The 8,163-nt window shown below is 43.7% G+C and overlaps 1 protein-coding gene across 2 annotated transcripts in view; it reads right to left on the reverse strand.

Annotated features, from left to right (window-relative positions):
* Positions 1-8,163, reverse strand: part of LARS2 (leucyl-tRNA synthetase 2, mitochondrial) — a 177,811-nt gene that overhangs the window by 35,794 nt on the left and 133,854 nt on the right. The window lies entirely within an intron of this gene.

Here is an 8,163-nt window from a genome sequence, read left to right on the forward strand (position 1 = left end):
TTGGCAGCCCTGGATTCAAAGTCTCAGTTCTGCTTCTCAGCGAATTCTGTGAGCCAAGGCAAGTCACTTACTTGTGCTGAGTATCAGTTTGCTTACCTATATAATGGGGGTTAAAAAAAACCTGCCTTGGCTAGGTGCGGTGGCTCATGCCTGTAGTCTCAGCCCTTTGGGAGGCCAAGGTGGGCAGATCACGAGATCAGGAGTTTGAGACCAGCCTGGCCAACATAGTGAAAGCCCTCTCTATTACTCAGGAGGCTGAGGTAGGAGAATAGCATGAACCTGGGAGGCAGAGGTTGCAGTGAGCCGAGATTGTGCCATTGAACTCCAGCCCGGGCCACAGTGCGAGACTCTGTCTCAAAAAAACAAAACAAAACAAAACAAAAACCTGCCTCAAAGTGTAGTCGGGAAGATTAAATAAAATGACTTCATAAAAGTACTTGTAAATTTTTCTTTCTTTTTTTTTTGAAATGGAGTCTTACTCTGTTGCCCAGGCTGGAGTGCAATGGCGCAATCTCGGCTCACTGCAACCTCCGCCTCCCAGATGCAAGCGATTCTCCTGCCTTAGCTTCCTGAGTAGCTGGGATTACAGATGCCCACCACTACGTCCAGCTAATTTTTGTATTTTTTAGAGACAGGGTTTCACCAAGTTGGCCAGGATGGTCTCAAACTCCTGACCTCAGGTGATCCGCCTGCCTCGGCCTCCCAAAGTACCGGGATTACAGGTGTGAGCCACCCCGCCTGGCCTAAAAAAAGTTTTAAACCATACAAGTCATATATGAATATAAACCTTCTGTTCAAATCCAAACACTACCACTCCTTTCTAGGCCTATGTCCTTTCAGGAGGCAGTTGTTATTAATAGTTTGTAAATTAATAGTTGGTAAATATCCCTGGTAAAGTCTGGAGACATTTTTCAATGCCTTTGTATACATAAATGTATACCTACCCACATACGGGTTTTATAGATTTTTTGGGATTTATATAAGTGGGATTATACCTTCTGTATACTTTATGGTATTTCACTTAATGATATGAGTGGATTTCTCCATAGCAGTTCATATAGATCTATCTCACTTTTAAAAAAGTTACCTAGTGTTCTGAAATATGAATTGATTATAGTGCCTGTTTTTAAAAAGTAGTTTTAGTTATATCCTTACTGGGTAAATAGTGACATATAAACTTTTTCTCATAAGAGGACAAAAACAGGTTGACCTTCATACTGAAATTATTGCAAATTTGCAGTTGTTTGTTCTTAAGAATCTGCCTGATTCAATTTTGAGGCATTTCAGCAAGACATATTCCAAACTCAAAGAATGATTCATGGAGACATCTGCTGATAACACACATTATTTCACGTTCAGGGCACCAGGTAGGAGCAGTCATTTCCTGGAGATCCAGTGATATTCTCCTCAAACATCACCAGTACATGGCTTTGGTTGCTCAAGATAAATTTTTAAAGGTGTTTTTAGGACAAAAATTAGGAGGGAATGATCTAGATTCAAAGATAAAGACAGGTAGGATAATCAAAATCAGCAGCATTGGCCAGGTGCAGTGGCTCATGCTTATAATCCTAGCACTTTGGGAAGCTGAGGTGGGCGGATTGCCTGAGCTCAGGATTTCGAGTCTGGCCTGGGCAACACGGTGAAACCCTGTCTCTACTGAAATACAAAGAGATGGCCAGGTGTGGTGGCTCCCACCTGTAGTCCCAGCTGCTCTGGAGGCTGAGGCAGGAGAGTTGCTTGAGTCTGGGAGGCAGAGGTTGCAGTGAGCCAAGGTCGCACCACTGCACTCCAGCCTGGGCGACAGAGCGAGACTCCATCTCAAAACAAAACAAAACAAACAAAAAAATCAGCATTAAGCCTCAAGAAGGGGCTGGGAATCCACTGGGAATCCAAGGAATCCTGTTCTCTGGTCTTGCATTTTATCAAGTGGCACAACACTGCCACCTTTTGAGAACAGACAGAATTGCAACCTGCGAAAATCTGACTAAAACCAGCTGCAGCTTCTCCTGCCTCGTCTATAATAACTTTTATTTTAAGGTAAACTGTTAAAGTATAGCATACATACTGAAAAGTGTGAGTCCTAGGGGTATAATGATGAATTTTCACAACATAAAACACACTTGTGTAATTGGCATTCAGCACAATTAGCAGAATGTGAAATCAACTTTCCGCCGCCCGCTTCCAGGCACTGTCTCCTCACTATGGGCCCCTATAGCCTGACTGCGAACACTATCGTTTCATTGGCCTGTTTCTAACCCACCTGTAACCATTTCTGAGTGAGTGCTCTCAGGGGATGTCCACAGGGGAGGCTTTCCCCAGAATTGGCAGGCAGGCCCTCAGCAGTACACCCACACCAAGGCCTGCTGGTTACATGAATACATCCTAACATCTGAAAGCTCCCAACAATGCAACTTGCTAGTCGAAGCTCTTCTGGACTGTCTGTCTTCTCCGAGGGTTGCAGTGCAGCAGGGGCCATCTCAGATGGATCATCTAGAGCAGGGATGGCAAAACCTAGTCAACTAACCCCAGTGCCCTCGCCTACAACCACCCAGACGCCATTCATCGACAGCAGCACTGCTGGTGCTCAGAATGAGTCTCAGAATTCTTCTTTGTACCATATAATCAGAAAGCACAGAGTTATTATGTGAAATGTATTGCTTATTTCTTCGGTGAGTATTTCTTGAGTGCCTGCTATGTGCCTGGCACTGAGCTAGGCACTGGGGATATAATCTGGGCAAAGCAATCCCTGCCCGTGGGGAGCCAGCCTGTTGACGATCACTGAACCAAACCAATGCCTGACAACACTCAGCTGTGAGGGAGGAAAAGCGTGTAGTCATATTTGAAGAGCTCCTCCTCCCAATCAAGTCCAAATTCCTCCACGCAGCCATCCAGGACTTCTCCCCATCCCCTGCCACTCCCTCTGCTCTTTCAAATGTTGCCCACACGTGCTTCCATGTCTTTACTCACGCCATTTCCCAAACTGTTATCAAAACTCTAGTCCTCCTTCCTGGCTCAACTCAAATGCCATCTCCACTAAGAAGGTATCACCTGGTCAGAGTTAGAATGAGTTGCTTTTTCCTTCCTGACGCATTCTGTGTAGGGCCTGTATTGTATCTAGCAGCTATTACATTTTATTGTGTATTCAGATAAGCTGCTTACCTTTCTCCTGTGAGGAGGAGGAATTTTTTTTTTTTTTTTGAGACACGGTCTTGTTCTGTCACCTAGGCTGGGGTGCACTGCAGCCTCAGTCTCCTGGGCTCAAGTGATATTCCCACCTCAGCCCCCGCAAGCAGCTGGGACCACAGGTGCACACTACCATACCCAGCTAATTTTTTGTATTTTTGGTAGACATGAGGTCTCACTATGTTGCCCAGGCTGGTCTTGAACTCCTGAGCTCATGCAATCCTCCTACTTTGGCCTCCCAAAATGCTGGGATTACAGGCATGAGCCACTGCTCCTGGCCTTGAAAATCCTTGAAGGCCACTCTCAGTCTCCAGTTCCTAATAGATGCTCAGTAATGTTAATTGCCTTGGACTCAATCAGGCTTGTTTCAGTGAATGAATAAACCTACCAGCAGGAGGGGTGGGGGATAATGTGGGTGGGACAAAGTGGAGGCAAGAGAGGAGGGAAGAAAGAAATGAGTGAAGGGGGGCACTGGATGCTATACTTTCCAGCTAGCGCCACCACCTTTTTGCAGGGAGGGGTGCATTGAAAGATCCCAAGCAGCCGAAGCAAGAGAATGAGAGCAGGGGAATGCCCTGATGAGTGCTCACATGGAATGTCCCAGTGGGGAAAGGGGCGCTTCCCAGCTCCCAGAAGCCTGCTCATTCCCAAGTGTTTTCCCTCCACTCTTCCAGGGAGCTAGGGAGTGGGCCACAGGGCTTTGGGAATCTGGTCTTCACTCTCTTGGCTGAAGCTGGCCATGTCTACTCTCGTGCGTGCGTAGTTTAGCTCTGAATGAGTCACACTTCTTTATTCATTCAACATGTATTTACATGACAATTGGGTACACAGCACACTGGGCAATTAATTGGAGAGCTTACAATAAGAATAGGCAGCCCAAGACATGCTCATAAATAACCGTCAACACTACAAGAAAGACATACCAAATGTGATATGGAGGTGCAAGGTGCACAGGAATGAAGGACAAAGGATGTTAAGGGCCCTATTAGACTTGGAACCCAAGCCTGCTGAAGCACAGATCACATCACATTGCCAAGTTCATTATTCAGATTCACAATTGGGGTAATGTGTTTCCCTTTTGTTCACTCATTCATTCACTCAGCAGATGGTACTTGGGAACAGACTTGTGTATGCAGCTGAGTTATTCATTCATCATACTGACTGTGCACAGCAGGGGCCTTTATACGTGAGTGGAAAATCTGCAACTCTAAACCACTAACAAACCCTTCTGACTCAGGACCATCAAATGCGGGAGTATTACGCAGGGCCTCTGCCTTGAAGAAGGCCCTGGATTTATCTGAGTCAGCTTTCTTCCTACTCCTTCGGTACATCCCTGGAGGTAGATCATGCTTGCTTGCACTGAAGCACAGCTATATGTAAGCACAATGATGAAAACTAGGGGGAGATCTTCACAATTTATTCATTAGTTTAGACTGCCCTAATTCAGAAATTGCAACAACTGATAGCTGCTGGGCATTGAAGGCCACATTTGTCCCACTTGGAAGAAGGAAAGATGGGAGGGAGGGAGGGAGGGAGGGAAGAGAAGGGAGAGAGGGAAGGTAGGGAAGGAGGAGAGGGAGGGAGGGAGGTAAGGAGTTGCTAATTATTAGGATAAACAAGGAAATTCAGAACATTGGCCATTTTAAGGGCTCTTGAAAAAATCACTACATACAAAGAATGTGCTAATTACAATATGAGCAAAGAATATCAGGGCATATCAGAGCCCCACCTACTTGTTGCAGATGACATTTCCCTACTCATGAAGCCCCAGATAGCCTGCTGCCCGCTCCCCTGACCTGGTGGGAGAGTGGCCTGCCAGGCTGCAGATCTTTGAAGGCCATGGATCTCTGAAAATGGTCTCCAAATTGGACTTTTCATTAAATCAGACTACGTTTACCTTCCTCTTCTTCCTTGTTCTGTGCCCAGGGCTATCATGTCACATAATTAGCTTAGTTTCCAAGTATTAGCCATGGCTCATTCTTAAAATATCACCATTCCCATATCCTAGCACAGAAGGAGGTGCTACTAATACAGCAGGACCCAAGTAAAGCTTCTCTTCCCTTGCTGTTCCTTTTCCCAGTAGCCCCGTTTCTGGCATGATCAGAGAAACAGAGAAGAAAGCTCTGTGGATGGGGGCTTGCTGTGCTCTCCATGGTCAGCAGGCAGCCTGCCCTCCGCATGGGAGCTACCTGAGCAGCTGCTTGCTTTCCGTTGATTCCAAACTGAAGGCAGAAATTCAGTTTGGGGAATTTAGTGTCTAAGTTGCATTACAGAGCTACAACCAAAAGTGACAAGCTTCCATGTTTACAGCAGTCTCCCACAAAGGGAGAGAAAAGGCTTCCTGATCTCATTCAGTGAAGATGGGCCACGACATGTTCCCACGCTCTAATGTGCCCCCTCTCTTTCAACCTGATGCTAACCACCAGAAGGAGGGAAGCTGAAAGCTGATCCTACCCCACAATCCCAAGCACAGCAGGAGGCTCAGCCCATTTTCCTTCTTCAGAATATATACCATATTGTAAATGATAAAGTTACATAATCATTATAAAAAATCTGGGAAAAATCAGAAGTACATTGGGCTCACCACCCAGAGATAGCTAGTGTTAACATGTTGGCATGAGTTTTTCTAGTCTTTTCTCTTGCTTTGAGTATGTGTATATATGTGCATGTATATATAAAGACAAAGATAACCAAGCTGTATCTTGCTTTTTCTCTTTCTCATTACTTCAGATGAATTTCTCCATGTTATTAAACATTCTCTGTAATTTAATTGAAAATGTTGTATAAGTGTGCTCCATGTAGATGGATTATACTTTATTTACCCTGTCTCAGCATTTTGGGGCATTTAGATTGTATCCAAATTTTTAGCTACTTGAAATAACACTTACATGAACATCTTGGTGCATAAGTTTGCATTTCTGATTATTTCCTTAGGATAGATTTTTAGCAGTGCAATTAGTGCATCCAAAAATGAATATTTTTAAGGCTCTCACTATGTATTGCCAAACTGCTTTTCGGAAAGATTGTTCCAAGCTACTTCCTGCAATATATGAGAGTGCTGCTCTTATGCTAGCTTCCTTACTACATGGAAGATGGCATCTCACTGCTGAATAATTTATATTTGCCAGTGAGGGAATTTTTTTTTTTTTTAAATCATAGAAATGGGGTCTTGCTGTGTTTGTTGCCCAGGCTGGTCTTGAACTCCTGCACTCAAACGATCTTCCTGTCTTGGCATCCCAAAGTGTTGGGATTACAGGTGTGAGCCATCGTGCTGGGCCAGAAACATTTTATAGTGTAAGATGTTTATTGGTTATTTTATAGTGTGATAAAATGTTTATTAATCATTTCGATATCTTCTTTTTTGGGCTTCCTGCTTACACTAATTCCTGGTTAATCATTAACTTGGTATTTCAGACCACACAACTAAGGCACCTGCTGTCCTGTGTGGTGGCACACTCAACTTGGAGGCCAGCCTCTTATGTACGATAAGGAGACTTTAAGTTCGAACTGCAAGCCTTAACATGCAGGTGATGAAAAAAAAAGTCCACGACTCTTAGAAAACAGGAAAGATAATTAGATATACATAAACCTTTGCTGTCTGTATTTGAAGAAATTAGAATCAGAGTGAAAAGGGTGCTCAGAGATAACTGAGTTCCTAACATATGAGACCACTGAGACCCAAAGGAGTTCAGATTCTTGTCCACACAGCTAATCAGGGGCATCACTGAACACAGACAGAGGTCTTTGGATTCCTGTTCCAGAGCTGCTACTTGAGACAAGGGCTGAGGGTCTCAGAAATGTTAAACTAAAATGCAATAGCTGTACTATCATCTCAAATAACCTCCTGAAATGACAATGTTATTCAAAAGGAATACAGAAATAGACTAGGAAATTCCAATTTATGCAGATTTCAGAAACACATATGTGGTTGACAGGTCTTAATTTTTCCTCCCAGCCCAGCTTGATAAAGTTGTTTGGAGGCTCTCAAAAATTCTGATTGTAGAATTCCAAATTACTCATTGCAGAAAGTGGGTGACTTTCATTTCATGTGTGGTTGACAGGTTTCCCAAAACACCTTTAAGAAAGAGGTAATGCACCGGGAGAGTTTTCAGAGGCTGTTGCTGCCCTGATGTGCTCCAGCAAGAGTAATGCTGACAGCAGCACTGAGAAACAGTTAAGATGACTTTCTGTACCTTCCGCAAAGGTCAGCCTTCTCAGTACTTAAAATAAGTCTCTTTTGGAGGAGGAAAGCATGGAACGGAATCTTGAACAGAATTTAAAAACAGATTCAAAAAAACAAAACTCCATAGGTCTATTTCAATTTACACCACACAGTTAGTTCCTTATTGTTGATGGTAAAGCAAAATCGAGGTGTTACCTGGAGGCTCTGCAAATTGGCAATGCATTTGAGTAAAAACAAAGTCATACTTGAAACTGCACTTTAAAATTATATCACAATGCTGCAAACCTTTTTTCCTGCTTGAATATAGTCTTAAACCACTGTAAAGAAATCACAAAAATAGCCAGACCCTGTCCTACACCTTAGGATACTTGGCCACTGAATAATTTACTGATTGAGCACTTCTATAAAAAATCACTCAGAAACTGGCAGAAATATGCTCTACTGTTAAGGGGCTAGAAATCACTTACATATGGTCTTTGTTTCCAGACCTACGTAAGAAGGAGTTATTATCCCCAACTTTTTTTTTTGGAGACAGTGTCTTGGGCTGGAATGCAGTGGCAATCATGGCTCACTGCAGCCTCGAACTCCTGGACTCAGGTAATTCTGCTGCCTCAGACTCCCAAGTAGCTGGGACTAAAAGTGTGCACCACCACACCTGGCTCATTAAATTAATTAATTAATTTATTTATTTATTTATTTTTACAGATGGAGTCTTACTATGTTGCCTATGCTGGTCTCAAACTCCTGGCCGAAGGTGATCCTTCCGCCTTGGTCTTCCAAAGTGCTGGGATTACAAG

Source organism: Mandrillus leucophaeus, unplaced genomic scaffold (assembly GCF_000951045.1).
Source record: "Mandrillus leucophaeus isolate KB7577 unplaced genomic scaffold, Mleu.le_1.0 Scaffold22, whole genome shotgun sequence".
Classification (NCBI taxonomy): Eukaryota; Metazoa; Chordata; class Mammalia; order Primates; family Cercopithecidae; genus Mandrillus; species Mandrillus leucophaeus.